Genomic DNA, 8,509 nt, shown 5'->3' with positions numbered 1-8,509 from the left:
TCACCCGCTACTTGTGCGCAAAGTTCAGCATCGGACCCCCCGCCCCTCCCTTCGTACGCTGCCAAGAACGCTTCCGCAAGATCACTATCCCAGGCCAACTCAAATGCCCTCGTCTCCCCGAATGCGACTTTTTACGACAGGTACACCAAGGTGAACAGGCACGGCCACCAGCACACAAACAACCCCCGATCATCCACGTGTCAGCCGAAGCTAACCTCGACACCCTTGAGGATATCACGAATCGTGTCAAGGAATTCCAGACACACGAGTTCACCCCCACCGAAATCCAGGCCTTGTCCACCACTTTCCACTATGTATCACATCAGACCACAACCACGACTCCGCGTTCCCGCAGCTGCATCACTGAGTCAATCTTGCACGACCAACGGAACCCGCCAACCCTGCCTCCACCCACCTTGCCAACCCCTCCACCCCACGAATCCTCTCCCCCCGCTCCGGTCACAACTACCCCACCTTTCCCGTCCACCACCACCGACGACACCCCGCAACCCCGACCCCATAAACTCGCCCGCCACGCCGCCCTCGACACCGAAACCCCCGACCGTAACCCCAGCAGTTCCCCTCCAACCCACCCTCACCCCCACCCAAATGGCAACCCTGCTTCCGCCACCCCCCCTCCCGACCTCCGTGCCCTACTCGACCTCCCTCATTGCAGTTACTACCCACCCTACCCCCTCCCTCGCCGTCCCCCCCAAACCCTTAACCGACATGGTGGCCGACCTCCTCAAGATGACTGCCGTCGTGAACCATCGCCTACTTCAAGTTCAGGCACACGCCCAACAGACCGCCACCGACCAACACGAGACCTCTACACGGAACGAGATCTTGGTCGCTGAGGTACGGAGCGCCTTCCATACCAACGCATGCCAAGCAGCCGCCCACGACCTCCTCAAGCAAGAACTCCTGACAACGCAAACCCGACACCAACAACTCGTTGACGAATTCCAACAAGCTCGGACAACCTAGCACCACGACCAGGAACGCGCAGCGCAAACACATGCCGAACTTTCGGCCGAGTACGTCCGCCTCACCACCCAACACCAACTGACCGAGGCCCGCCTCGCAGTCGTGACGGCTGATCTCTCCGAACGGTCTGAGGCCCTGGCCACCGCCATGGCCACCACTCACCAACCCACGAGCGAGATCACCACCCTCAAGGCTGAACGAGACGCCATGATCCACCAAGTCGAAGTCGCCAATGAACGCAATCGATGTCTCCTCATCAAACACCGCCGCCAATGCGCCGACCTCGAAAAGGACATCCTTCAACTCCGCACGTCCAAAGCCGCCCTTGAACACGCCCTCACCCCCAGTGCGACGGACCCCTCCACCGTTCAGACCCCTCTCCTTCCCCCAGCTGGCTCTCCGAATATGATCCAGGCACTCTCGGTGTACGTGACCTCGACCACCCTGCTCTCCGAACTTTTCACTACACCACACCCTCCTCATCCAAGCAACGTGCGTCCTTCGGTCGTTAGCCGCCATGCATCGCGTATTTTTTGACGACACCACACCCCCAGACCGGCAAACCTTCATCCAAGTACTCCCCGAAGACAACCACGCCCTCACCCTCTTCATGTTATACCAGGAAGCCACCGAAGAACCTGCTCCCCCAATCGGCGACCTCTTCCCCCAACACCTCCCCATTTTGTTCCTCGAAGGTATGGCCTACCTTCACACCGCCCTCACCCCCGACTTAGACATCTCCGACCTGATCTATTTCACCTACCCTTCTGATGTCACGATGCAAGTCACCGAAGACCAACTGGCCCACCTCTTCACAACACTGGTGCGCTTACACCACATCGCCGACACCCTCACCCGCACCCTGTTGGAAAACACAACGACCTTTGTACCCCCTTTCGGTTTCCTCTGGCTAATACGCGCTTGGCAAACCGCCTGGGACGTCGGGGTTCGTACTCACATATTCAGCATCGAATACGCCACGTTCAACTGGCCCACCGACCTTGAGGCTGACGACATACCGGAATTAGCCCTATACCTCGACGTTTCCCGCGAGTATCAACTCATGACGTTCAATGAGGCTCGTGCTCGTGCCCTCCTACCCCCGCACCCCCCTTCTCCCCCCCAGAGATCGACCTGGAGGGGGACCACGACTCACCTGATGAACCCGACACCCAGCCACCGCCTCGCCCTCGCCCATCTTCACTACACCTACCTTACTCCACACCTCGAGCACCCGCTTCAACGTTGCGGCCTTCTACACTAATTTGGTCAACCGCTAGCAACTCACCCACGGCCTCCAAACCGCCCTTGATTGCATCAAAAGTGGTACTAGTTGGGACACTCGTCTTGACAATCAGTCTGCCGCCCTCATTCCATGGGAGTTCGACTTCTGTGAGACCCCCCTACTCCTCACCCGCCTCTACAACTATTACCCCGAAGTCACCTCCGAACCCCAAGTCGACGTCTTCCTTTACCCCCATGTTTACCGCGATAAGATGTCTACTTGGGCCGCCACACACCCCATCCCCACTCGCGGGTGGCACCACCCCGTTGCCGACCCCCTCCTCGAACCTCCCGGCACCCAACCCCCATGGCATCTCCCTTGGTTCACACACACATCCTTCCGCGAATGGCTCGCCCTCCACCCCCCCGAGTTGCGCACCAACCCCACCTTTTTTCCCCTTCCTCGTCGTTGGCCATGGCCCGATTTTCGCGTCGCCCAGGCACGCCTACCCACCCTTCAATTCAACTGGCCGTTGTTGCCCCGACCCCCGCGCACATCCCCGACCGAACCCGACATGATCCGGGTCATGCGACGATTCCTACGTACATACCTCGACGTCCTGGACCCCGACATTCAAGCCAGCCTTCGTTTTCTACAACTTCTACTCATTCTCCTTGACTCTGGCCCATACGAAGCCCCCCCCTTCTAACGGCACAACCACCTAGTGTGGGGCCTCGCCTTCGATTTGAACAAAGGTCCAAGTCGCCGCCAACTGGTCGGCCTTTGGACCCGTGTCAACATACTCCCCGCAACCTACAAACGGGATTTTGAAACCATGATCGACACGCATTTTTTCCCCGCTTACATAAGCTTTAGTCGAAACCCCCCTTCTCCCTTCGCTGGCTACAACACCTGCACCTGGCTCACCGGCCCCAAGAAAGATTTATTCACAACAACCGACCAACTGCAGGAAATCCAGCTACCACCACTGAACATCCGCCGTCTTCGCCATCATCTCCGCCGCCACCCGCCCCCCGACGAATGCCCCTACTCAATTCTACTCGCCCCCGACGCCCGAAGCTCCCCTCCCATAGTGCAGTCGGGAGTATGCACTCATTAGGTTGGGGGAGATGTTAAGCATTGGGATAACAACACAACCAGTCACGAATAAAAACGCATCAACAAGGACGTAGTACGAAGAGGAAACGGCAAGAGGAAAGGAAAGCAAAGAGACGGCCAAATGTGAAAGGCCCATACCCTAAACGTGAAAGCTATATAAACCACATAGTAGTGGCTTTGTGAGGGTTCTCCCATTTGTAAAGATCTCCTATTGATTAGAGCTAGAGCTTCGTCTCCTCTTTCTTGTAAACCTTTGAGCTTAAGAGAGATTAGTAAAGTGTTGAGTTAGAGAACACTAATCTCTCTCCTTGTTGGTGCTAGACCTCTTAGCAAAGAGGGTTAATAATAGACATACTCTTGCTTCTTATTGTCTATACTATTGATCTATTGTTTATGAGAGAGAGCTTGAGAGAGTGAGAGAGATATTGTGCTTAATCATTTACTAATCGTTGAGTGAGTGTGAGGCTCGGAGGTATCCGACAACCATCTCCGCCCGATTCGCCATCAAGAGGGTATACGCCGGTCCGAATCCCGCACAACATCGAGGAGCTTACTCCATCGATACATAGATCCTTAACAGATAGTCAAGTAAATAAGGCTTCCGACAATTTGTCGGAACCGTTTCTCGTTGCAGGCAAGTCCGGAGTTGGGATGAAGCTTCTGGTGTCGGTCCAAGGGTGTGGAGACAGGTCGGCATTCTGTCATGCCGAACTTGTACAGCATATTCAAGACGTAATGTCGTTGTGAGAGTAATATGCCGTCGGGGGTTCGGATCACCTCAATCCCAAGAAAATAATGAAGGTCCCCCAGGTCCTTCATCTCAAATGCGTCCGACAACTGGGACTTGACGCGGTTGACTTCTGGAAGACCCGGTCCAGTGATGACTAAATCATCAATATACAGCAGTATACATACCGGACCGGCTGAGCCTTGCCGGATGAACAATGAAGAGTCTGATTTGGAGGTCACAAACCCCATCTTACGCAACCGGTGTGTGATCTTCGCACCAAGCTCGAGGGGCTTGCTTCAGGCCGTACAACGACTTCTTCAACCGGCATACCGCCGACTTGTTCATCTCCGATTGAAAGCTGGGGGGTTGAGTCATAAAGACTTCTTCTTCAAGGTCACCCTAAAGAAACGCATTCTTCACATCCATCTAGTGAAGATGCCACCCCCTTGCTGCAGCAACTACCAGCACCACACGAACCGTCGTCATCTTCGCTACCGGAGCGAAGGTCTCCTCGTAGTCGATTCCGTGGGTCTGCACGTATCCCTTCGCCACTAACCGGGCCTTGTACCGGTTAACTGAACCGTCAGCGTTGTACTTTACCTTGTACACCCACTTGCATCCGATCGGTTTACAGTGACGGGGAGGGTCAACTAGGTCCCATGTCTCGTTGACATCAAGTGCCCGCATTTCTTCCTCCATAGCGGCACGCCAATTTGCATCCTTTGCCGCTTCTGCGTAGCTCTCATGCTCACGCACTTCCGCCACCTTAGTCATGTACACATAGTGATGCGCCATGTACTCATTGTACCCGTACCGCTTGACGGGATCCTTCTGGCGGGTGGACCGGCGTAATTCACCGTTACCCGGTTTGAGGCCCTTCTTGGCCGGTTCGGTCTTCGTTGTCGAAGATCAGCCTTTCTCCTTGCTAGAGTCAGATGCACATCGATCTAACTCTTCGTTGCCGGTTTCAAATTCCGGCATCTTCTTCTTCCCCTTCTCTTTGCGCGTGAACCGTCTCCTTGGTTCCTTGCGCGGGGAGTGCACAGCAGAGTCTCCACTAATCGCTGAATCCTCATCGGACTGGTTAGATTGACTCAGTCTCTCATTCGGCCCGCTCAAGCGAAACAATTCCGGACTCTCATCCTGAGTCCACGCTTCATCATCATCTACCTGGGCCGGTTCAGGCTCACTGGCCTCATCCTTCGGCATCGGGTCGGATTCGGAAGTCAGAGTCGGTAAGGAGTACCATGATGCCGATTCATCGAACTCGACATCTCGACTAACTCGGACCTGCTTTGTCCGGGGGTTATAACACTTATAACCCTTTTGCTCTTGAGCATAGCCGACTAGGATGCATTTTTCCAATTTTGCATCCAACTTCCTTCGCTTCTCATCCGGTACATGCACATATGCAATGCGACCAAAGATCTTAAGGTGTCTCAAATTCGGCTTGCGCCCGAAATACAGCTCGTGAGCTGACACCTTGTCACCGATCTGGTTCTGGATGTAGACAGTCGTTTGGACTGCCTCCGCCCAGTAGAATTTGGGCATGCTCTTCTCCTCTAGCATTGCCCTTGCCGCATCAATGAGCAATCGGTTCTTCCTCTCGGCAACACCATTCTGTTGCGGTGTGTATCTGCAGCTGAACTCTCGCCGAATTCCCGTTTGCTGTAGATAACTGTTGAATTGGCCGGAAAAGTATTCTTTTCCGCCATCCGACCGCAGGCATTTGATCTTCCTCTCCGATTCCCGTTCCACCATGCTTTGGAGACTCCGGAAACACTCGAAGACTTCACTCTTCCGCTCAATGAGGTAGATCCATGTGTGCCACGTATAGTCGTCGATGAAGGAGACGAAATATCGACTCCCGCCAAGACTAACATTCTGTGCCGGTCCCCACACATTCGAATGGATAAGGTCGAGCTTGTTACGGCTCCGGTTATGTTTGGTAGGGAATGGAAGCCGGTGTTGCTTCCCGAGTTGGCAGGCTTCACATACTTGGGCCTTCCGGCCGTTGAACTTCGGCAAACCGAAAACAACTTGTTTCGTTTGCAGGTCTTGAAGCCTACGGTAATTGACGTGGCCTATCCACTTGTGCCACAGGTCGATGTCTGATTCGACCTTCTGTCCTTTTGCAAACAGAGCGGGGCCGACGTCGTTGGTGTCAAGGATAAACATCCTCCCGTCTCTACGCCCTTGCGCAATAATCTGGCCCTCTTCCTTGATGAAGCACCTGAGGTCCGTAAACCACACTTGCATCCCTTGGTCGACGATCTGTCCGACCGACACCAGGTTCTTCGTGATTGTCGGAACGTGTAATACGTTCATCAGCTTCCCCTTCTGTCCGACGTGGCTCAAAGGGACTTCTCCGACGTGCACGATTGGGTGAGGAGTGTTGTCTCCGGTTTCGACTACTCCTGGTTGATCCGGTTTCTCCAAGGAGAACCACTCTTTGTGACTCGTCATGTGGTTCGACGCACCAGAATCAACATACCACACTTCCTCCGATTTGAAAGTGGTCTTCTTTATCGAGTTCGCCTCGTGCTTCATCACCAAGGCTGGCCCGTTACCGTTCTTGGATCCTCCTGATCCCTTCGCGTAGTGCGAGCTTTGTCGGACATCCTTGCCGGCCTTGCCGGATCCAGATTTGTCCGAATCGGCGCGCTTTCTCTAGCACTCGCTTTCTCTGTGGCCCTTCTTGCCACAGTACCAGCATTCTGTAGCAGATTTGTCTTGCCGGCCTCCGGGACCGCCTTGACTCCCCCTACCTATGGAAGTCCCGGAACTGTTGTCGACATGTTCTTTGTGCCTTCGTTCTTGCTCTTGCCGACCGCCTCCATAGCGTGCCGACCCGCCTCGTCCACCACGCCCACAAGACTGATCCGCCTCCGTGTATAGCATCCGGTTGTCAGTGGGTGCGCTAGTTGATGCACCGGCGTGGTTCTCCTCTACAAGGAGCATCGACTGTAAGTCGAAAAATGACGGTGTATTCTCCCTCGTACACACCGCCATTCGGAACGCTTTGAACTTAAACGCCAAGCCCCCAAGACAGACCTGTACCATCTCATCTTCCTCTACGATAATGTTGATAGAGGCAAGCGAGTCACTGATCTCTTTGATCCGGGCCATGTAATTCGCCACCAACATGTCCTTCTGTCAGACATTGCTCAACTCTTGTCGGAGTTGCAGCTTCTGGGCCATAGGGCTCACGGTGAAAACCTTCTTCAGGTTTCCCCAAGCCTCCTTCGGCGTCTTGGCATCTTGGATGTGGCTCAACAGCTGGTCTCTAACACTGGACGCGAAGCAGTACATCACTCTGCTTGCCGATTGTTCCCACAAATGGGAAATCCTTATGTGCCGCATCAAGTGTTGTTTCATTGGCTCCTTCGACGAAGCTCTAGTAGCCATGCCCAAGCAGGTACTGGTGCATCTTGTATGACCAAGATGCGTAGTTGGATCTGTCGAGTTTCTCCACAGGGAGCGAGCTAGCCATCCCTCTATCCATCACTTCTCTGTCTATTAGGGTTTGCTTTCAAGCGTTTGTCGGCTGCAGAGGTTCTCAAACCTCGCGCTCTGATACCATGAAAACGATTACTTGCAGAAGTGTTAGAAGACAGGGAAATCAAGGAATACACAGAGTACACGAGGAGAGACAGGGAGAGACAGAGAGAGCAGAACCTCAAAGCTATATTCAAAAAATATAAAACACTCTGTCACATACAACTATGCTTAGTAGCACTATTTATACAAGTCCTCGTGGGACTGACACAAGTACCGCGTACTTTAATGCTCACACGAGCTTCTGACACTTACTACGAGACTATAATTGCCTAGTAGTCTAAACTAATACTAGGCTTCCGGTTACCGATTGGATCCAGCTAACCGGCTAACCGGCTCTCCAGCTCACCGGCTCTGTTGCTTGCCGGCTCGGTTGCTCACGGCTTACCATTCCGTCTCGCTTGCCGGCTCAGGCTTATCCAGCCGATCCGGCTCCAGTTGAGCTTGATGCTCAACACTTGCAAATGTTAGTGAACCTCGTTATTATGCTCCAAGCATTATAGAAATGCAATAGGCAATCTACGAAGAAGAAAATAGGAGATTGATATGAGGCCATATCATCTTCTCAACTCATCGAAACAAAATTAAAAAGCTCTAATACTTTCGTAAGCAAAAGTTTTATACTCCATTTCCATATTCATTTACCAATTTGTTCCCGGTTGTGTAAGTTGCCATCCCCCATTGGGTTCCTTCTATTTAAAACTTTTAGGATGTCATTTACACACTATTGACTTACAAACCTCCCATCCCCATCCCCATCCCCTTCACCTACTTCCAAACATGTCATTACTCACTATACCTTTTCTTAAGTCCTTGGATGTACTTATGATGGTCCCAAGCTCAAAGTAAGTTATCCTCAATTGTTCCAATGTGCTAACATCTTCACGCAT

The sequence above is a fragment of the Azolla caroliniana genome, unplaced genomic scaffold (genome assembly GCF_043228905.1).
Source record: "Azolla caroliniana isolate FFs.n. ecotype wild unplaced genomic scaffold, voAzoCaro1.0.p SCAF_12, whole genome shotgun sequence".
In the NCBI taxonomy this organism is placed as follows: domain Eukaryota; kingdom Viridiplantae; phylum Streptophyta; class Polypodiopsida; order Salviniales; family Salviniaceae; genus Azolla; species Azolla caroliniana.
Note: the sequence above shows the minus strand (reverse complement) of the source record.